The sequence below is a fragment of the Astatotilapia calliptera genome, chromosome 10 (assembly GCF_964374335.1).
Source record: "Astatotilapia calliptera chromosome 10, fAstCal68.1, whole genome shotgun sequence".
In the NCBI taxonomy this organism is placed as follows: Eukaryota; Metazoa; Chordata; class Actinopteri; order Cichliformes; family Cichlidae; genus Astatotilapia; species Astatotilapia calliptera.
This window is the reverse complement of record NC_137431.1, coordinates 25,770,997-25,793,827: the sequence shown is the minus strand read 5'-3', so window position 1 is coordinate 25,793,827 and position 22,831 is coordinate 25,770,997. Positions and strand designations below refer to the sequence as shown.

At 40.7% G+C, this 22,831-nt stretch overlaps 3 long non-coding RNA genes across 3 annotated transcripts; 2 read left to right on the top strand and 1 right to left on the bottom strand.

The window, feature by feature from the left end:
• Window positions 1-2,862: 2,862 nt before the first annotated feature.
• On the top strand, window positions 2,863-3,274 carry LOC145431577 (uncharacterized). Its single transcript, XR_013911927.1, has 2 exons — window positions 2,863-3,017; window positions 3,107-3,274. It is a non-coding gene; the product is annotated as an uncharacterized LOC145431577 (long non-coding RNA).
• A 7,758-nt stretch (window positions 3,275-11,032) lies between these two features.
• Window positions 11,033-14,302, top strand: LOC145431575 (uncharacterized). Its single transcript, XR_013911924.1, has 2 exons — window positions 11,033-11,180; window positions 13,713-14,302. It is a non-coding gene; the product is annotated as an uncharacterized LOC145431575 (long non-coding RNA).
• A 354-nt stretch (window positions 14,303-14,656) lies between these two features.
• Window positions 14,657-16,922, bottom strand: LOC145431574 (uncharacterized). Its single transcript, XR_013911923.1, has 2 exons — window positions 16,805-16,922; window positions 14,657-15,027 (listed from the first exon to the last, which is right to left on the bottom strand). It is a non-coding gene; the product is annotated as an uncharacterized LOC145431574 (long non-coding RNA).
• Between the last annotated feature and the right edge of the window lie 5,909 nt (window positions 16,923-22,831).

Below are 22,831 nucleotides of genomic sequence, written 5' to 3'. Positions count from 1 at the left end.
CACCAGCAGAGGAGCTCGGCGAGCGGAGGGAACAACCGGCGCTGCCAGCCGCGGAGGGGCTCTCGCTGCCAGCCGCGGAGGGACCCGCTCAGCCGGAGGTCAGCGAACCGGAGGGACCTCCACGTCTAGCGCGGCCTCCACGCCATCCACGTCCAGTGCGTCCACGTCAGCGACCGGCGCGTCATAGACCATGTGCCACGCCTCGCTGTTGCTCACCGGAGCAGCGACGTTGCCACCGGACCCGTGGCAGGCCACCAGAACCGTTCCGCCGCCACCGGACCCGTGGCAGGCCGCCGGAGGAGCAGCGCCGCCGCCACCGGACCCGTGGCAGGCCACCAGAACCGTTCCGCCGCCACCGGACCCGTGGCAGGCCGCCGGAGGAGCAGCGCCGCCGCCACCGGATCCGTGGCAGGCCGCCTGAAGCGTTCCGCTTCCATCATGGGGTTGGAGGTAGGCCGCCCGAACTGTTTTCCCACCACTGCCTGACCCGTAGCGAGTTTTGCCTGCTTGCGGTCCACTGGGTCAGCCGCAAGAACTGTTGTTCCCACCATGGCAGTGGTTGGACATTTGAACTGGGGTTTTGGGGCCCTCCGTCCGGGACCCCCCGCCGCCCGCCCGGGGTTGGTTGTACTGTGGTTTTTGTTTTGTTTTTGGGTCGTCGGGTGCCGACCCTTAGAGCAGAGGCGGAGCCAGACATTTGAAACACCCGGGGCTTAGCCCAAAGAGTAGTATGCATGTGGGATTTTTTTTTTTTTTTTTTTGGGGGGGGGGGGTGTAGAAATGACTGAAAGATTAATAGGCTCTGTTCAAAAAAGAATGACTTCATATAGGGAAAAATATATATCACATGTGCAGGACACCTTAAACTAGTTTTTTAATTAAGCAGCAAGGCAGAACAAGGTCAGGGCTGCATCAAGACACGAGGACTAAACCCCAATTCAACCAGACCCAGAACTGATCCAGAATTAAAAACAGGACTACAACAGTTCAAAATCAGGACTACTGAGGACTTAACCAAGACAGAACCAGAATCAGAACTAGATGATAGCACTAAAAATCTTCATAGACCTGCACTACACTTATTTTTTTAATTCTACCAAAGTACACTATTTAGATTGAGAAAAGTTTATATAATTATTCAGCCTTGTTGTGCAAACAAGCCTGCAGAACTTAATAAATACAGAATTTGAAAAATAACAAACCTAAAAAGAAACACTAGGTACGAGATACATGAGGACCTATGATACGGTGATACTTTTGGTAAACAACCATTTGACTAACATGTGTGTCTCACCTGCTCTTGTTCATCTGTTCTGTCCTCGTTCTCCTCTCTCTCCCTCTTTGTGCTGACAATCATCAAATATACAGTTGAAACCAGATATTTACTCTTCAGATAAAAACACTTTTTTAATTGTAACATCAAATCAGACTAAATGTTTATTTTTTTTAGATTGATAAATATAAAAACATATTTGTTAACTTTAAGAGTAAAGAGAGAAACTGTCTGTATTTCTTAATTGCAAATGGCACCAAATTGTATTCAAACTTGAGCCACACTTATGGAGCTCCACAGTTCTGTTCCTGGTGTTTTGGTTGATATCTCTTGATTTTCCCATGTCAAAGAAACAGGCTCTGTGTTTTGCCTTATATGCATCCACAGCTGTGCCACCAGTTTACTCACATGGACTCTACTAACCTATCAGAAGCTTCTTCAGCTCAGAATGGAATCGTCTGGAGTTTTCTTATTAATTAACAATAAATTTAGTGTACATGTACTCCTAAATTTGATGAAAGTGATAAAAATAGCTCTGTCTCTCTTTATTCTGAAATTTAACTAATTCAAAATATATTTCAATATTTATCTAAAACAAAAATTTACTCTAAATTGATGTTGTACAGTAAAAATGTTTTATGTTTTCTCCCTAAAGTGTATGTAAATATCTGGTTACAAATGTGAATATCCTGCTGTGTACTGAAATCCCTCTTGTTTTGCATAGAAATATACTGAACAACATACAAAGCATAATATATAAAATAACATTTACCTGAGTTTTTTCTTTGAAAGAACCCTCTAATGTCCATTCTTATGTTTCAGTACATAACTGAAACCGATTTAGTCGGGGAGGGTAAGAACTGAAAATATGAAATAAACACACGTAAGCTAAGACTCTAAAAAAAATAGCATTTGTTCGGCTTTTCATTTTGCCATTTGTTGATTCACTTGAAGAGCAAGTAACGTAATATTGGTCAAGTGATCAGTTTCATATCAATCTTTCGTGATGCACCGTCATATTTACATTATTTGTACAGTACGAATGATTTGCTTTGGTACCTGGTCAAACTTAAGCTCTCCTTAGTATGGCTGGCTCCGTCTCTCCAACAGCGCACTCACGGGCAGCAGCTGCCCCGCCCCCTCGCTCAGTCGCTTAGTGCCTGAGCTTGGATCATACCAATATCAGGGGGGGATTCACGCACAGTCGTAAATTCCCACAGTGTGCACTATGTGCTTCGAATATTGTGTGTACTTTTTGTTTTATACAGTTGTCAGCCAGGCATCTAACTATGAAAAAATTACACTCCAAAATACCCCGGGCTTCTGACAAAACAACCCGGGCTTAAGCCCCGTAAGCCACCCCCACGCTCCGCCCCTGCCTTAGAGGGGGGGTACTGTCACGGACCCAGTTCCAGGGATTCGGGGTCCGTGAGCAGTGTGGACTACTATTGTAGTTATTATTATTATTATTATTATTATTATTATTGTGGTTGTTGTTATTATGGTTGTGTCTGCTGTCCTGTTTTTCCGTGTTGGTGTACTGTCAGGTGTTTAGGGGTGTGTGCTTGTGTATATGAGGGTGCGGTCGTGGCAGGCACTTTTAGGCCTGGTGGGTGTGGCCCTGCCAGCTGACCGGTCCCACCCAGGAATCCACACACACCTGGCGCCGATCAAGCCTCGTCAGAGGAGCTTCAAAACAGTGTGGCTGAGAGCTCCTCGACGCTGGATCGTTGAGTGACTTCCCGTCAGTCTTAAGTGTATTGTGCAAGGTTAGTGCAAGTCTACTGTTAGGTTTTGTACTCACGGCTGCCTTTGGTATGCGTGTTTCCTCAGGAGGAATTGTGGCGACCAGGAGGCAGCACACGGAGAGTACACAGGGAACGGAGACAGAGCACGGAGCACGGGATAAAGGAGAAGACACGGAACGGGAGTTGGGATCGCACGGGGGGATTTATTGTTGTTCGGATTGTCACCACTGTAAATAAACACTGTTGCACTGTAGAGTCCTGCATTTTGGGTCCTCCTTTCCCCACATCCCCACGGTCTGCCAGCGAGACCGTGACACTATTAGTATATAGGTTTTATAAAAAGTTGTATTTCACAGGAGAGAACCTGTGCTAAAAGATGGAAGAAAACTATTCAAATGCTCTTTGAATTTAAGCACACATTCTTTGTGTTTATTCTGCATTTACTTCATTATATTGCATAAATCTCAGTTACAAGCTTAAATACAAAGTTGAAAAACTGCAATTGCAACCAGGCTTTTGATCAGTTAATTGCGATTAATTACAGAAACATGTGCAATTAATTAGGTTTTTTTTATTATTCTTTTGACAGCACTAAAAAACAAGTGGAAGCCTTGTGGCTTGAAAAGAAAAACTATCTTCATCTATTGACCTCTTGAGGCTTCCCACAAATTCCCACAAACTAAAATGCTAGCCTTTACACACAAAAAAAGCATACAGTTAGGTTAATAAGGTTTTGCACAATGACATGTTGTTTTGTCATTTTGCCTCTGTACACCACAATATGTTTTAAATCAACCAGTCGAGATGTGGTTGAAATGTAATCAGCTTTAATCAAAGGGCTTTAACAAAATTTTCACATGAACTATTTTGGAATTACAGCAATTTTCTTCTTTAGACATTAGAGCATTCTTGATTTACCAGGATGTTTAGAAAGCGGTTTTCTTCACCATGGAAACAATTCTGTCATCATCCACTTTGGTCATATGCCTTCAGTAGTCTTTTAGGCCTTTTGATGTTGCAGAGTTGGGCGGTGCATTTTAAAGAATGTACCAGATTTTTTATTTGGTCACTTCTAACATTTTTACTATCAGCTTTTATCTGCTTTATTTGTCATCTAATAATGAGGACTTAAATGGAATTTCAACCAGGTATCAAAATCTCACCTCAGAATATTTACAAAAATCCAAATTGGCCACATGATAATCAGCTCTTAATAGTTGTTTTTTATTTAATATACTGAAGACCATCTGGTAACATAGGAGTGTTGATTTTGTTCCTATTTAAACTTGTTAATGGTTAAAACTTTGACTGTTTCCTGTATCCTGGATAATGAAAATGTCATTTTAATCTAAACATATGAAATTTAATTTGACCTTTTTTCACAAGTTATATATTCTATGTGTGGCCTTCAGCTCCTTTTGCATGCAGACAAACACATATCTACACACAATTGCATACACAAAACCGTCATTCATGGTAAATCGTCGGGTGGTGTAAACTGATCCCACCCAGATACACTCAGCCTTTTAGGAATTTAACAGGACTGTGAAAGTCGCAGTGTGAGGTTTAACATCGAATGAAAAATATCACTCAGGAGGGATTGAGTTAAATAAGCCCTACAACACAGTGCCTACACAAACTAGCTATGACGTGTTTGTTTTTGCCTCTGACATGTGAGAATTTGATGGAGCATTGCAAAATTTAGGGCATCACTTTGGCTCTCGGACGGACGTCAGCAAATAAATCAATGGTACATTAACCTGCATGACTTGCAAAAGTTGGTGTGTATCTGTAAAAGAATAAAACACTTTAGGAAAGCAAGATGAGAAAAAAAAAGCCAAAAAATTTAAACATAAGCAAAATGCATAATGAATAAGACCCCTCTGCAACACAGCCCCTTCATTGTAGACATTAAACCAACTAATCACATTCTAGCAAAGTTAATGAGCTTGAAAACATAACTGCTTTTAATCAGATAGCTTTATAAGTGCACACATTCATCCATTATAACTGAATGTCTGTTTTGCAAATTGGAATGAAATCTTGACCAAACTTGTTTCTGAAAGTTTAATTGTGCTTTGACTGTTTTATTACCTCCTGAGCTCCAGGTACTTGGCTTCCCTTAATTCTCTCAAGTGGTGTGTTGACAGTGAAAACAAGCCCGGCGAACAAACGCCAGGAGGGATCCAAGGATCTGATTGCACAGCCTCAAACCTCCTACTTGGCTCAGGCTGCGGTGGAGGCTTGGAGTGAAACATGGACAGCTATACAAAAGATTTGGAGTTATTCCAATGTGTGAGTACACCAGAGGTTTCTTTAAATATGACTGCTGGAACGCCGCCTCACAGAAAGCATTCATATTCACATTTATAAGGAAGTGTGGCTTGATAATTTTCCAAATTAAAACTAGGAGGATGAAGGGCTAAATTCTGACTTATGTTAAAATAGCGCTTATATTTCTGAAATGTTGGGACACAATTTAACACGTTGTTGTTTTTTTATTTTGTACTTTAAAAAAATATATGCATAATAATAATACATATGTTTTACCATTTTAAATTGTAAATGTAGTGACTTGCCTGTTGAAAAATGAAAGATCTGTTGCAATTTCTTTAGTTGAATCTATAAAAAATGATATGATGGTTTGATAGGTACAAACTGCTTTTCACCATGATGGGGATTCCCAAAGAGCTAGTATTAGCCACAATCTTGGAATATCACAGCAAGATGTATGTTCTGTATATGAAAGCCATGTCCTCAACAAATACGGAAAAAAAAATCCAGCAAGGACCTGACACAGCACCAGAGGGATGGTTCTGGCCCTTCAGCCGATCCATCTACTGTTCACTGAAGCGTAACCAGAAATGGTCTCAGTGCACGAGTGGATGTCAAAACAGGCATTTCCCATGTTCTTAGCAAAATATAAAGAAATCAGGAGTGGTTCTAAACTTTTGCACAGCACCCTACATATATGTCTGATTCAGTTTCTGTGAAATAAGTTAACAGATACGCTGTAAACCATTTTAGCTTGTGGTTAATCGTACGCTAACGTGATGATGACTAACTATTGTTTTCACCCCATGATTTTGTGAAAAATAATCCACAATGCATTTTCGCAAGCAGCTTAGTTTTAAAAAACGTAACTTTTTTTTTAAATGACGTCTAGCAGAGGCCCAAAACTTTACATTAAAGTGACATCGCCCTCTAGTGTTCATAGACCAAAAGAAGTAAGCCAGGCCCCTAAGACTTCATAGAGGGAGGAGGGTGGAGTGGATATGTGGGTTTGGAAAAATACAGGATTTTAACATGGGAGATATTTACTGTTTCAAACCAATAGACGATCGCTGTTTCTTTTAACCATGACCATTACATAACCCAAACTGTATGTTTATTTATTGTTGCTATGTTGGTCAAAACCTTATGATCACAATGAATAACCCAAAACATAATCTTTTTAAAATCTAAGTTCAGTACTTAGAGTCATTTTGTGGGAAGAAATTTTGCCTTTGTTTGGATAAAGCTATATTGTTTTTTATTCTTAGGATTACTGGGAACGAGATCTACAGCCAAAGCTAGTTTTGATATTTTTTTCTTTCTTTTTTTGCGGACAAAATTAAAATGTACAAAAAAAGAAGAAACAGCTACCGGAGGAAGTGATGGATGATGATCAAGATTATCCATTTAATTTATGCTTTGAAGACCTTGCTGTTGGCACCTTACACCACATTGCTGCAGTTTTGTTCCTGATTTATAATCTGAGTAATCTGGAGTCAAACCAGTGATCTAAGGATTGCTACTGTTTTTCTACCTTCAGTCATCCACTCTTGCAGCGAAGGGAATACATGGGATGCAGCATTCACTGCTGATGCAGTGGATAGATGATAAGTAGCTAATAGCCTATAGCAGCGGTCCCCAACCTTTTTTGTGCCATGGACCGGTTTATGTCCGACAATATTTTCACGGACCAGCGTTTAAGGTGTCGTGGCTAAATACAACAAAATAAAACCAGTACCGGTATCAAAAAAAAAGGAGATTTATTCAGAACACACGGGAAAAGACCCAAGGAAACAGAGTTAATGATAAAAACAATTTAAAAAATAACGAGAAAAACCGATAAAACCCCTCAAAATCATAAATTTCACATCCGAGTCTCAACTCTCACAGCCCAGTACCAAACTATGGCAGCTAAGGTAGGCACTAGCCTCCCTGCAATCCTGAAATGGATAAGTAAAAAAATTATAAACAGGTAGGAGATTTCGTTTCACTTTTACTGACATTTCAGTGTCACGAAAAGTAACAGAGGATTCATTTGTTCTTGTATCGTAAACACAGATATTTTTCATTTTGCAACTTTAGCATTTGGTGTGGAATTTTCAAGTTAATAAATTTTCAATCTAAAAAAATTTCGACATCATCAAGCAGGAGGGGTGGTGTTTGGAAGGGTTAGGTACACTGGTTAGGGCATAGGCGGGGGTTGTTAAAAATGGAGATAGAGAGATGGTAGAGGGAGGTAATAGGGGAGGAAAAGGGGAAGGACGAAAAGCTCAAAAACTCTTAGGGAACAAAGAGGCACTTATACAGCATGCAGCAACAGCTGAAAACATCTTTAAGCTGGGCTAAGCTGAGAGTTTGGTCTGTTTGTGAGTGTGTGTGGGGGTGTGTGGAAGTCTTGAACCTGCACTGATTTCAGTGTTGCACTTGGAGCGTGCGTTGGCAGCACTCCTGATTTTAATTTAGGAAATGCAACTTTCTGAAGTCTTAGACAAATATGCAACCAATTAACAAAAGAGAGAGAGATAGCAAATTTTTATGACAATTAACCTGTCAAATTCAAAAAAGTATCTTCTGTGCAACCTGATCTGTTAGCTTCACAGTGATCCAATAGGAAAGCTCACAAAGTTGCCATATGGAAAGGCTTTAATGTCATGGGATTACTATAAATATAAGTAGTAAATTCCGTGACTAATTCAAGACGTTTATCTATTGAGGGTAAAACTAAAGCAGTTGTTCAGAGGAAGTAAACAACAGTAGAATTTGTCCTGTGGAGACAAAGAATACATTAAAATATGTGTATTTATATTTTTTCACTCAACAAACTCAATGCAGCTGACTCAAAGTCAATATGTAATGTGACCCTGAGCACACAGTGGGAGCATTCTGCATCCAAGTGTGAAACAGAAAGTTGGCGTCATAAGCAATGTCAGGATCATGTGTAGAACCGATGGTATGATGTAGCAAACACATGGATCATATACCGTGAAGAGCTCAGATATTCATGGGAAGCTTGTAGTAGAGCTGCTATTTCTTTGTTTTGAAAGCAACCAACATAGCTGGTTCATGTATATGACTTGGAAATCTCCAGGGTGCCTTTCTTTGGAGGGTTTACAGCATGTCCAGTTGGGAGGAGACCTTGGAGTAGACCAAGAAGCTGCTGGAACAATTATGTATCTCATCTGGCCTGAGAATACCTCCCCTAGGAGAGCTGGCAGTGAGACAGATGTCTGGAATACCCTCCTTAGCCCGGAACCTGAAATCAGATAAGCTGAAGAAAATGGATAAAAGTCTTTGAATTAGGAAGACTGAGTAAATGTGATCTTTAAGAATGTACATTGTATGTCTTTAAAACATGTCTATAGGGGAACACTTCAGCTGGTCAGAAAAATCTCTGTCATCCACTCTTTCACAATTCATAGTTGCATAATCCCCCCTTCCCACTTTCCATTCCCGAACCTTTCCTCCTCTCCTATCTACATCTCTTCTTCACTTCTTCACAGTCCCTCTCTCTCCTTCCGTCCTGCCCTCCCTTATCTCCCACGCTTCCTCCATGCCAGCTGTTGTTTTGAAGGCTGTGAGTAGAAGGTCTGTAGGTCAGGACCTGGGCAGGACCTCTACAGTCATCAGCCTGGATATAAACAGCCATTGTAAGCGGAACAGAAAGTGCATGAGTCATTCTAAAAGATTACTTGTTGTTGATGTTGTTGTTGTTTTTTGTTTTTTTAATTTATATTGCATTCTGATTATTCTGATTTTCTTTTGAGGGTGTTTTACACATTCTAAAAAGGGACTAAAGGTATGTTGTGATTCAGGTGGTGCATGTTTTAAGGTTTGGGTTTTTTTTTTTTTTTTTAGAAAGCAATTTAGAAAGCATTTTATTAAATATACTACCATTAATCAAGCATAGCATTAGTGCAGGTATGCCAGAAGGTGAAATTCAGCTGCAAACCCTCTGATTAGCTTCCAACATCTGCTTATGGCTTAGATGATATTGTTCTGTACTTCCAATTGGCAATGTTCACATACTCCATACTATTTAAGGTTACAGTATACAGTTACTGTATATCTGCAAACCACATTGCAACCCTCCTCCGTCCCAGAGATAATGCTGCTGATACCTGCTGTTTTCTGGACAGCTTTTACATCATATGCTGCTACCTTAACAGTTTGAAAGGCAGGGAGGTAGGGAAGCACTGAAAAAGGAGCAGTGTTTACAGTGTATAACTAACAAGACTAGACTGTAACTACAATCAAATACAACTGCCTTCAATCAACTCAACTGTGAAACACACATACAAACCACTACACAACAAATATGCGCCAATTTCTCTCAGGAGAAAGGAAGACGTGTTGGTGTACAGGAGATAGTAGTCCACCACGTTACATGACAATACTTTGATATACAGAGGAGTTCATAGTCGATTTAATGACAGCAACATGGTCATATCCTGTGGTTGCAAAACAAACCCAAACCATTACCCCTCCAATACTGTGCTGACAGTTGCTTTGAGATGTTTGTGCTGATATGTCATGTCTGATTTTCTCTAAACACTTGGTCCACTTTAATATCGTCATTTCAAAGAACATTGTTCCAGAAGTTTTATGGTTTATTCCGCTGCAGCTTAGCAAACCTAAACCACTCTGCTCTTTTTAGAGAGCGGAGAATTCCGTCTGCCAAGCCATACTTGCTCAGTCTTTGTCTAATTGTACTGTCATTAACTTTAACATTTAACATGCTAATTGAGGCCTGTGGAGTCTGAGATGTAGTATTTAGGTCTCTGTACAGTTTTTCTGAGCATTGCACAGTCTGACCTTTTGAATTTGTACTTAGTGTTTTTCAGGATTGCATATAGTCCTATTTTTTCTGTAGTGATGTTTTTTTAAGCTAAAGGTGAATTGTCCCAACAGAAAATCACTATAGCCTGAAAAGGCACTATCTGACTCTCAATGTGAGCTTTGTCCTCAGCATCAGGGTAGAAAAGGTGAGCCTGGCCTGTCTGAACATTGAACTTTGAACCTAGGGTCACATGTCCCTTGAAGCTATTTGGAGGCCCAAATCAACATATAGCAGCTGGAAGGTCTCCATGTCAAAAAACAGTAAGAGTACAGAACTTTTGTGAAAGTTATTCCTTGGAGGTCTAACCCCAAAGGTGAACAGAACAATAATGTGTTTCCCCTTAATAGCATTTTAGTTTGACATGGTCCCAATTTTCCCATCCATCCGGCCTCTGCTCGATGCTTTCTTCTTCTTTGGAGAGGTCACAGTTGCTATTGAGACCCAAGATATGGCATTGTAACTGAAAGTCCTGAGCTTACAGCACTTTAAAAGGCAGAATTATAAGAACTAAGAAACAAAACATTAAGAAAAGTTTCCATCCAGACTGAAAAAATGTCTTCCTCACTATTTGAACATTTTATGTACTTGACCAAATACATCTGCCTAAAATTAGTGGTAAGTTCAGAACAGCAGAGGCATGATTTTAATGTAACACTGGCATATCTTGAAAACTGTGACTGTGACACATTGAGTATTTGAGTATTTGTCATAACCTAACAGATAAACTGGTGAAAAGTCTGACTCATCCCCAGTGGGTGTTTGTCACGATTCTTACTATTCTTAGTTAGTGTATTGTCTGTCTTGTCTTAATGTTGGTTTAAAATGGAGCACTGTAACAAAAAATAATTTCCCCCAGGGATCAATAAAGTATTCTGATTCTGATTCTGATAATTTTTATAGGCAGAATTTTAGGCGGTGGAGCATCTGCACTTTGATGTCTCCGTGTCCCCCCAGATGAGCTGAAAGAGGAGAGGGACATCGCGGCTTCTCTGCTTTGGTTGGCTGGCTGGTGAGATGGATGGAGGATGGCTGGATGGATGGATATCAGGTAAGCTATGACAACTCAGAAAGACAAATAGTGGCCTTAAATGGTGAGAATCTGAAATGATGGAGGATTGAACTGAGATGCTGCACCAAGGGACAGTATATGACAGAAAGCCAGAGTCCACGAGTGAAAACGTGGAGCTGGAAATGAGCGTACTAGGTCCCCTTTAATTCGGCCATTACATAGATGCAATGAAAGAGGAAGCTTCCAACACACGACCCAGAAGCCTTCACTATAATGACCACAGCCTGAGAGTTCTGAATGGGGCTTAGACTTAAGTCACTGAGCACAGTGGTATGGCTTTGCTGCTTGACTTGGCCATATCCTGACGCAAAGACTGCTAGGAAAAAGGCATGACAGAATCAAAACATTATGGGGATCTGGGAGGGATTTCTTTTTGTTCATTGTTCACTCTGGGCCCCGTGGCTTGACTTAACAGCTTGAATTGAACTTTTTCTTGTCACTTCCTTCCACTGGTTATTGGACCACCCAGGCATTCGATTGATTATGTTTAATTGCCTCTGATTTCCCTTTTAAATAAACAGGCAAAGTCAAAATTATTTTGTCTTCTGTTGGTCCAGTCACACTTTGACATTTTCAAAATGAATATAAATTCCTTTTTTTAATGCAGATATCACCAGACAAAGAAATGTTTGTCAGAAGACCTTAGCATATAAATGCATGTGACTTCTAGGCTAAGACGGGGTTAAAGGTCAAGGCTTAGCTCCCTTTGTCTGACAGAATGACCTCATCATCAGTGCAGCTCGGGCTTTAATCTATACTTCAAGAAAGACAGGATCACATGGAGAGCGCTAAAGTTCACCAGAGCTAACGCTGCACACAAAAACAAAACAAAAACAAATCACTGGATGTTGCCATTGTTTATTTCGATCATTCTATTATTTCTATCATGACAGCAATAAATAAGAGCTGTTTATTTAGAATTAAGCTTCTCCTGTGTAGTTTTGGGCACATCCACCACCTTTCTCACGATCATCTTCACACCATGAGGGAAGATTTTGCTTTGAGCTCCAGAGTGAGGCCGATTGATGGTCATTTTCTTCCATAACTGTTGGCATGCTGCACCAACAGTTGTCACCTTGTCACCAAGTTTGTTGCAAATGGTCTCGGTTGAAGGTTGAATGGAAGAAATTGATCGATTGCTTGAACAATCTTCGACATGTGCTGAAAGTAGCTGTTATAAATGCACTCTGAGCTCATTTAGCTACATAAAGAGGCTGCAGCTAATTTAAAGAAGGTTGTAGATTTCAGCTTAACCTTTATGACACTAGTGTTATAAGATTAGCTGCCCAATACGACCAGTTAAATAGGCCAACTGAGTCACGAGGCTTTAAAGCGGATGCTGCGACAAAATGACACCCTGATGTGTAAGGTCGCAGCAGATGGAGGTAAGCAGAACTGATAACACACTGAGCAGTTCAGCTTTTTGTAGTTGCCATGGTTTTGCATTCAGATAGATATATGCCATCATGTAGTTGTCAGAAAGCCTCTATCTGGTGTATTTACAAAATGAATATCCCGCAGGAGGAGACGCATTTTTCAGGAAACCTTTCTGCAGAGAAACCTGCTGGCTAATTTAACTTGTTTCCTGTAGTGCACCATCATCTGACAGCAAAAGGGTCGGCTGGGGTGTTTGTGCTCCTTGTGCCTGTGTGAGTAACTCCAGGTATTCTGGTTTCCTGCATGTTAAATTAAACGGTAATTCTAAATTTGCTAATTTGAGTGTAAATGCTTGTCTGTCAGAGAGACAAGCCTGTCCTGGCTGTACCCACATCCCCCTGTATGTTTTATGACTGTAGGGTAATTCCTAATAGGCTTAATTGCCTTGACGTCTTAGACTGATGTCATGGAAGAATAGACATGGTACTGATGCCACAATTCCAGTCTCAGGTGCACAGACTTGCACCTGGTGGCGCCACCACTGACATATTTTGGCTTCATTTATTACAAAGTTTAGTCATTCCACAAGCAACACTCAGACAACTATTAACTGTTGTACAGACAAGTTAAACATCTACAACTCCACTGCATTAGCTGCTGCAACTAAAGAACAACTAACACTAATGTTTCTGTGTTAGTCTGTTTTGATTTCTCCAGCCGTACATCTGGTTTCCTCGTTTTTGGTTTTTGTTTTGCTTTGTATTGTCTCTTATATCAATCTGGATATTCCAGAAGTGTTCAGGCTAACAGTGTGAAAAATGTCTCACCAGACTTCTGTACTACTGTGCTACGTTAGCTGAATAACACACAAATATCCTACCAAGCTGCTAGCAGTGGAGTAATGTAGCTGTCAGAATGTGACTGGGAATTTCAGATTATAATTCCTGCAGGAGAAATTCAGTTATATTATGAGGGAATTTGAATTCAAAGCTCTTACTGTAAAACAACTTTAGACTTTAGACTAAAATGAATGTGACGTACCTCCGGTTTTCTCAAAATGTTATTGTGTTTACTTTCAAAATAAATTGAAGTTGTTTAGATTTCAGTACTGTGTCCTTCTGGTTTTTGTTACAGACTTTAGAATCATCCAAGACAATACAAACACTCTGACGCGTGATGCCAAGAGACCATCAGTTTTTTCCCCGATGACCGATACTGTGGCTTGTACTGAAACTCGAGGCTGACATCCTGCTATGAATAATGGTGCTAATTAGATTTAGCCTCTGGTTGTTGCCGTAATCAAATCTATCCGGTGCTGCGGGCCGAGAGGCTGAAACTTAATCTCAAGTCCAAAATATGCACTCGGACTGTTTCTTCAGTCTGTTCCCTCTCGGCTTCTGGCATGCTGCACTTAATTCCCACTGCAAGTGTGTATGTGCAAGAATACTATACACACGTATCTGTTATTGTGAGCGTATGGGGACTATTTGGGGGGGTTGGTTTATAAGTACAGAGTTTTATTCATGTGTACTGTGGAAAAATACTACTGTGTTGTACTTTGTTAGCCATGAATATGTTAATCAGTTCCCAATAAACTAATTTATATTGAACGTGAAAGAGTTTATCAGAGAGAACTTTGGAACTATACTAATGCTTAAAGGTGGACTCAAATTTTAATATGTCTTGGTTTAATAGACACAAAATATAAAGGTTACAACTATCAACAACTATCTGTCTGTGTCTCTGTCCAACCCTCCTCCAAAGTTTCTTAAAGTTTCTTCTATAGCCTTACGCTCAGCTCACATGCATGCATTCCATTTCTCTAACCAGTTTCCATTTTTCTTTTACATTAGAACAAGTTGCTGTTTTCACTCATTTAGAAGTAGTTTCTCAGTCTTAAGCGAACACGCATTTCCTCTTCATTAAGGTAGTTTTAATCATCTTCGATAAAAATCTGCAGTCTCTTATTGGGGACTTTGAATTGTCCCCGTTGGCCGCAGATTCAACAGGCAGCAATAGAGAGTGACAGTTTACTTTGTACTTTCCTCTTCCTAGTCATTTGATAAAAGACAGACTTCTTTGTCAGACAGAGGTTTATGTTCTGCAGTGTTTCCTTTTACAGACTAGAGCAGTTCAGTGTGCAAGGCACAGTAATGCATCCAATAGTAATACATCCAGTATATATGTAGTTTTTTTTTATTATAGAATAATTATTATTATCTTGGGTGAAGACTGGAGTACACCAAAAGCAACGAAGAAGAAGAAGCAATGACTATAACTGAGTAGAGCTGGTTAGAGACAAGTATATCAGAGCAGAAAAACTAAGAAGTTAGTGGAGTAAAGAATAAATCACAGCCCTCTGCAAAGGCCTTCCCAGGCCTTCCACCTGTTCCTCGTGCACAGAGCTGCTTCCTGATCCGGATGTGGGAACGTGAGAATATGGATGACTCTGCAAGGAAAACAAGTTCAGTTTTTTTAATGTGTGGAGTCTCTCTTATTATTCTCCGGATGGGTTTTGTGGTGGAATGCAGCAGAGCTGAAATTATGAAAAGACTTGCTATGCCTCTAATATCCCAGAACAAAGCGTGTGCTCGCTTTTTGTGTTTTTGTTGGCTTGTATTTTCTTGTGTGTTTTGCTGTCAAATGCAGTTTTGGGCTTCCTGTTTCGAGGACATAAAGTAGACCTCATAAATTACCAGTTTCTGAAGAACAAATAAGTCTATAACAAAAATGTATCAAACAATGCAGAGAAAAGGCAAAAATGATTATAATAAAAGGTTCTACATAAACTTTCTATGAAATATTCAATTTTTTGGGATGTAACTTTTGATATTGGAGTGCGATGAGGGGCTGTTAGGAATGTCACCATCAGCTGCAATTAAATGTAAAAATACTGTAAGATATTATATGTCCAAAGCTGCACAGTTATCCATCAAAACATCCATCCTTATCAGGGTCATGGCCTGGACAATTTGCAGAACCATTTGGATTCACACCTATGGGCAATTTAGAATCACCAATTAACCCCACTAACTGCATGTCTTTGGTATGTGGGAGGAAATTAGAGTAGCCGGAGAGAACCCACACAAACAAAGGGGAGAACATGCAAACGCCACACAGCTGCTAACTGTGATTTCCAGTTACAGCTATATAAGCTCTATTTTTGAAGAAAGGTTTATGTGTAAAGAAAGATATTGCAGGGCTTTCAGACAAAGAGGGGTAGATAATGAGGGACAGCGAGCAGAGGGATTGCTGTTTCTATTTTTTTTTTACTGGAACTGGGGAGGGTGAAGGGTTGAAGGTGGTGGTGGTGATGGTGGGAGGACCAGATTATGCAGAAAACCACTTCCAGAGGAAGTGTGTTTTAATGCTGACAGGGTTCCTGTGGAGGCTGTTATGCTAATCTGACCCCCTTGTTAAACACTGCAGAACGTCTCCTATGGAAGAGGGGAAATGCACTATGAAAACCTACAGCTGCGGCCCACAGAGAGAGAGAGGGGGGGGGGGGAGAGGACACAGAGCACTGGAAGCACACAGGAAGCAAACGCGGCGTGTTTTTATCCCTTCAGTGCCAATGCTTCTATACTCTTACCCACTCTGACCCATCCGAGGGGGGGTTACATCTTGTTTTCAGAGTGAATTGCATCCGCCCTCATAACACCCACACCGCTCATAGACACACACACACAAACATGCACACTTAACCACCACACCAGATTTTACAGCTGGATGAAGAGTATCAATGGGTGCAGTGAGTGAGCAGCCAGACAATGGACACCGCGTCCAGGCCAGCACGCCAGCCCAGGATTTCCTGGCTTAAACCACAAAAAAAATCAGACTTTTCCGGCTGCAGGAAAAAAAAGAATGAAACTCTTGTATGTACCAGAAAAACGAGCATGTTGGGTAATCCCCACAATCCAGGGAAGTGGTGTTCCTATCTGCTTGGGGGGTTTAAATGGGCAGTTAGCGGGGCAGATATCGTAGGTAGTTTGTTTTTGACTGTCACTGTGAGTTACTGGATCGGTTTGCCTGCCCCAGCGCCGGTCAGATAGGGCCGTCTGACACAACAGGGCTTAAAAAATCCAAACAGAGCTGAAATGAGCGGTGACTTCAAACTCAAGCGCCACCCCAACATCAAACGCTTTGAGTCTGACCCGATCCTCGCTTTCACTGTCGCATGAGCCTGCATGGAAGCTGTCAGGCCTCGTTAATGGAGGGATACCCACCGCCAGTCTGTCTGCCGTCCCAGCCGTCCCAGCCGTCTGACTGTCTGGTACCAGTTTTCTGTGCACGCATCTTGTCCCTGAAGTTTCTGGAGCGCAAATGTCAGCATGAGGGAGGCTGGAGCGGGGATGAGGGGAAGGGACCAAGCATAGATTATCAGTTTGTCCCAGAACAGATTAGAGCACATTAGCCAGCAATGTCATCTTAAAATCTTAAAACCGTACTAGCACATCTGTATGACTGGGTTTGGCATTTGAAGAATTTACTATGAGGTCATTTGCATTTGCACTTCATTGCACTAGTAAGATTACAAGCCTTTTTTGAGCATTTGATCAAGACTTAAGCTGCGCAGACACTTTGCCGATTAAGCCCGATTTTAGCCGTAGATGGGTCACCCCCCACTAACTTTAGAATCCGGTCAGTCTGTAAGATTAGTTGATGGTCATTTTAAGGATTGTAAAAATGCGCTGATTGCCTTCCTCTTCAGGTGCTTCCAACTACATATTTTCCTCTGACAAAACTTATACTCACTGCTGCAATCACCTTTCTTTTCCTGTAAAGTCCTGTGATCTCCTGATGAGCATGACATTGGGATTCCCTCATCCTTCCTGCCCTCTCATTCTCTCTCTCTCCAGCCCCTTATCCTTTACTTCCTTCTTGTCTTTGCAGGGGAAGATAAGCCTCTTATTGAGGGGGTTTAGGGAATTTGAGTGGCCCACAAACTGTTTACAACATACTGCTTTAAAAAAAAAAAGTTTGTGTCTGAGAAGGAAACAACAAATCTGCCAAAAGTCTGGAGGATTTTCTCTTTTCTCGTGTCTAAACTATAAAGAAATCCAAAGTTCTTTCCTCCAAAACCTGATACTGTTTTTTTTTCCCACTTTTTTAAAATAATGTTGCAGATAAAGGAAGGAGTGAGTAACCAAAGAACTGCTGAACCACATGACAGCTGACCGGCACTGGTAAAAGCTGAAAAGACCAGAGCAGCTTCTTCCTCCTAGAGTATAAATCCAAGCTTACAGGTGGCTCAGTCTCACCCCGGGGAGGTGAAAACTCTCCTCTGAGAATAAGGAGGCAGACAGGGGAGGTTTTTGTGCTGAAGGGAAACGAGAGAAGCCGCCGATTATCAGCACCAAAGGCAAAAAGATCCCTTCATTCCTAAAACCCTCAAACAAGGCTCTGAAGTCTACCATGCTCTTTTATCCCTCCTGATTTGAAACACAAAAGCGTCTCATGAGTGTGACTCCGAGGGAGAGCTGGAGATGTGGAGAGGTATATTGTGAAAAAAAAAAATCCTATTCTCGCTCTTAATTTCTCAAAGTACAGTTGAGTGTTTTCCTTTTTCCCCCCTACCTTCATAGAGACTTTTTGTTGAGTGATAACGGGAATTCAGTGTTAAAGATAAATGCAGGAATTCAAGTTGACTCGCTTGTTGTTCTGGGATTTGAAAACTCTTTCAGACGTAGTTTAATCATCGAGTCTGCAGGTGATCAAACAGGTCTGACAATATAAAAAGTCAAATCTGGCAGGAGGACGGAGAAAAATCCGACTCTAACCAACCAGAGTGAAAGCTGAGGCATCGAGTGGACCTGTTTTCTTTCTATTACTAAGCCAGATTAATGGGTTAACAAGGTAAACTAAGCATAAAGTCACAGTTTTCAGTATCATGAAGGTGGCTCTTTTTTCACATCCTACTTCACCATGGCAACATATGTTGAAGACATAACCTGATCGGGACCACTGGGTTTCCATCCATTCATCCATCTTTTTAACCACTTAAATTAAAGGTCATGGGGGGTGTTGGATAGAAGGCATCCCAGCTGTCTTGAGGCGAATGGTGGGATACAGCCTGGACATGCCACTTTTCAATCACTGGACTAAACATCCTGTAGCATATCATTACAGCTCAACTTCAAGAATTCAAAAACACTCCTGCGACTTTAAAATGACTGTTTACCTTCATCATTCTTTCCAAACTGTGTTTTTGAGTTCCTGAAAAGACTCTGCAGGTTTACTTGCACTAAGAATCCATTCATCTCTAATATGGGATATTCGATATCTGCGGTATCATAGGTATCCATTTATGTAAGGGGAAAAAAGCAAAACATCTGCATTTAAAGAACAAGGGTCACTCTATGGAGGGGAATGTTCACATTATGCACTAAGAAAAACAGATTTGAAAGAGGAGTAAAGGAGACCATCTACATCCACTGTGTTGAAGAGAAGAGGCGGCTTATGACACCACCTATCAGCCACCTACAATGCAGTCTTGTGATCAGTTCCCAGGTGCTTCAACCCCCCACTCATACCTTGTCCCAAGTGACCTCAGGAGGCCATATGATGGAGTGGGGCGATATCTCACAGTGCTTTCACCCTTAACCCCTGGTGATGGTAATGACCCATGCCTTTTTTCACACTTGGCTCATGTGATGACGCACATGATCAATACTGGGTCAACAACCCTCAGGACGACATCCAAGGGGACGACCCCCACTAGGGGTTAAATACCTGGGATTCTCCACCCTTTGTTTTTAGAACTGAAGACGCCCCTTGAATGAGACGGGAAACGTTTTCACAAACTTGAGTTGAGAACCTGCAGAAATCTCTGCATCTGTAAAGTTTTTCACAAAGGAGAACTTGCTTTGTTTGTTTTTTAGACATATTCACCAGATGACTTTAAAATCATTTTACAGGACTACACATGAAGGACTGTGCAGTCCTTTTCATATATTTAAAAGTTCCAAATCTCTAAATTACATTTTCATGTGTTAGCTATAAACTGTGAAGTCCTGCTTTCACTAAAAAAAACCTATTTATTTAGATAGGAGTCTTTTTCTCTCATTTGAACAGTTTAAATACTTCTTCTACAAGACAAAACAACCTGCTTATGTTACTTTCCACAATCTAAGTCTTGTTGAACTGAGGATTTGATTCATAAGTGGCATCTCCAGGTATTTCGCCGGCATTTAATCCCTCTTCCAGGAAAATATCTCCACCCACAGGTGAGGCAAAGATGCCTTGTGCAGTGAGCGGATGTCCGCAGACCATCGACCTGAAAGCGGGGAGGGAAGTGAACCATGGGTCTTTAAACACGCAGAGGTCAGACAAAACAAAGGTGTTGTATTCAGGTGAGGCTTCATTTCACCACAGCATGTTTAGGGCTTGACTAAACTCTGAGCTGCTGCCTCCTGAAAGAAAGCCATTGTACTGTATGACTCGAGAAACCTGCCTGCCTCTCCTTGTGATTGTTTTCACTTTCATCTAGTACTAATCAGTAGGATGATAAAACATGCCGATTTTGAAAACCCAAAGTTACAACTCTGTAATATAAATTACCCTTCTTTAATACAAAAGAGTCTGTATTTTAAGTTTGATCTACAAACTAAGTAAAGTGAAGTTAAAAAAAACAAAATTACTGTAAAATCCAGTTACAGTAAATTTACTATAAGTACAATTATATATATATATATATATATATATATATATATATATATATATATATATATATATATATATATATATATATATATACTGTAAAAAGATTTTAAAGTAAATTACTGGAATCCGGGAAGTTGCTTAGGGTACAGAAATAATATCGGTATGCTGCTGGAAAGCATACTTTGTCTTTTGTTTTTTTGGTGAACACATTTTAATGCTGTTCTCTTTTTCACTCTTCATGCACTCACTCACTCACTCACTCACTCACAGGAATGGACATATATTTTCACGTATTTATCCTCAGAGCCTCACTGGTCATATTAACTGCCGTTCAGCCTCGCCTGGGATCTGCTTCACATTGAGAAGATCAAAGCCTGCAGTTGGGGGGGAGAGCTGTAAGGCAGTAATATGTTTCCACAGGGGAGTCCTCTCTCTGGGAAAGTGCAATAGGTTAGAATATCAATGAGACGTGCCCGAGAGCGTAACCGCTCACCTGTTGTCTGACTGCGGCTTTGGCACTGTTTCTCTGCGGTCAGGAGGGCGCCTCAGTTTCCTCTTGACTTTGTCTGCCCCGTGTTTCCCGGCAAACAGTTTTGACACTGAATAAATCATGAAAACAGGGACTGAACTGATTGAACAAGTGGAGCAAAGTGTATCTTAGGGAAGGCAGATCATGTTATTAATGTCTACAAGAAGAAAGAGAAGCAGATAATTAAAAACAGTCCCCAACTATACACAGTCAGTTAGTACATAAAGTGGTGTCAATTATTTAATTAATTAACAATTTATTGGAAAATTAAAATGATTAAAACACACATTGTGTAAATAAAAGCAACTACAGTTAAACACTGATGTTTTTAAACTGCTTTTAAATTGACATTAGTTGAAGCGATTACTATTTCAAATAATGTTTTTTACAAATAAAAAACATTTTGGCTGTTACCAAGTTTTGTAGCAAAAAGTGATAATAAAAAAAGATATCCACTGATGCGCGCTAACTTGGTTATTCAGATACATTACAATATTGCACTGACACAAATATTTGCTAATTACTGCTAACAAAGTCACTAAAGGTTAGTTAGAATTTTACTCGCTAAAACTAAAATACAAGCTTCTTAGACTAGAATCCTATTTTATTTCGTATTTGTCAGATATTCCCAATGAGGGAACAAAAGCACAAATGTAGTGGTTCAGTGATTTTAGTTAGACGAGGTCAGACGAAGCAGACAGCTGCCAACCACAGCTGCTTTTGTCAGCATACTTAAGTCTTAACAAAATTCAAATCAGTGAGTTATTGTATGATGTACGGTTGCTATGGCATTTTTCTCCTTTACCACAAGTTCCAAAACATGTTTTAATACAGAGGCATTTTAACACCATCAACCATGACACAAGTGGCTGTTAGAGGAGCTGCACTGTTTAGTCATTTTGTTCAAATAAAATGTACCTATTTAACCTTTAAATCAAATATAGGTGATTTAAGCTGAGAGATGTCTATTAAATGCTTATTTTAGCAACATAGTATCATTTTTGGGACCTAAACATCTTTTGAAAAGTTATAGTCTGCAGGCTAAAACTTTCAAACACACATTTTTGCTTCAGATTTCAAAATTTACATATTCGGCATGTACATATTCAGCAGATAACTTCAATTCTGGCTATAAAAGGCTCTAAATCTAAGTCAGAAACCTCAACATCTGGTAGAATGTAGCACGGCATGTCAGTGTTAATCATCAACCATCCTGTGGTGGACAGAAGTTAGCAAAACTCGTCTCTCCCTCCTAGAAACAGTCCTGACAAATCTGAGACAGGAAACAGAAAACGGAAACATTCAGTTGATCCAGCTGTTTTCTCCCTAGCTCCCCTTCCTCCTCCTCTATCTACATCTGTCTTACACCCTTCTCCCTCTCTCTACCCCACATATCAAGTATCCGGGGGGGAAGAATTGGGCGAAGAGGAGGAGGAGGAGCAGGGGGTCGGGGTTCAAACAGGTGTCTGCTGACAGCCCCAGCAGCCTGTTGGATGCAGGTTTTACCTCGTGCTCCCAGCTGCTCTCTCATGCACACACAAACTACCACCACCATTTGTCCATCTGTCACAAGAATTAGATCTAATCCACAGGAATTTTCTGATGCCATAGAGGGAGAGAGGGTTGGTGTGTGTGTGTGTTTGCATATATGTGTCTTCTTGTGGAGATATGAATCTGTTTACTGAGTCACCATATTGGAACAAAAAGAATGTTCCCATAATACCAATCACTGATTATTTACATAATGTCCTCTGAAAGGAGGAAAAGCTACTTTCTCTGTTTGTGTGCGAGTGTGTGTGGTTGAGAGAGAGAAAGTGTGTGTACTGTCAGGGGGGTTGTAACGCGACCACCCAGCCACCTGCAGTAGATGGCTGAGAAATCTCAAGAAAAAGAGGCCTGACTGTAAATAGAGATTTCTCACGTGATGTCATGCGCACATTGAGAGTTGCCTCCCATATTTGACAGGATACAACCAACGGGAAAATGTGTATTCTCCAGCTGGCTGGCGAGCGGTTGCCGAAAGTTTCTGGCTATCACTGAGTGAAATAAAGTCACAAAGAGG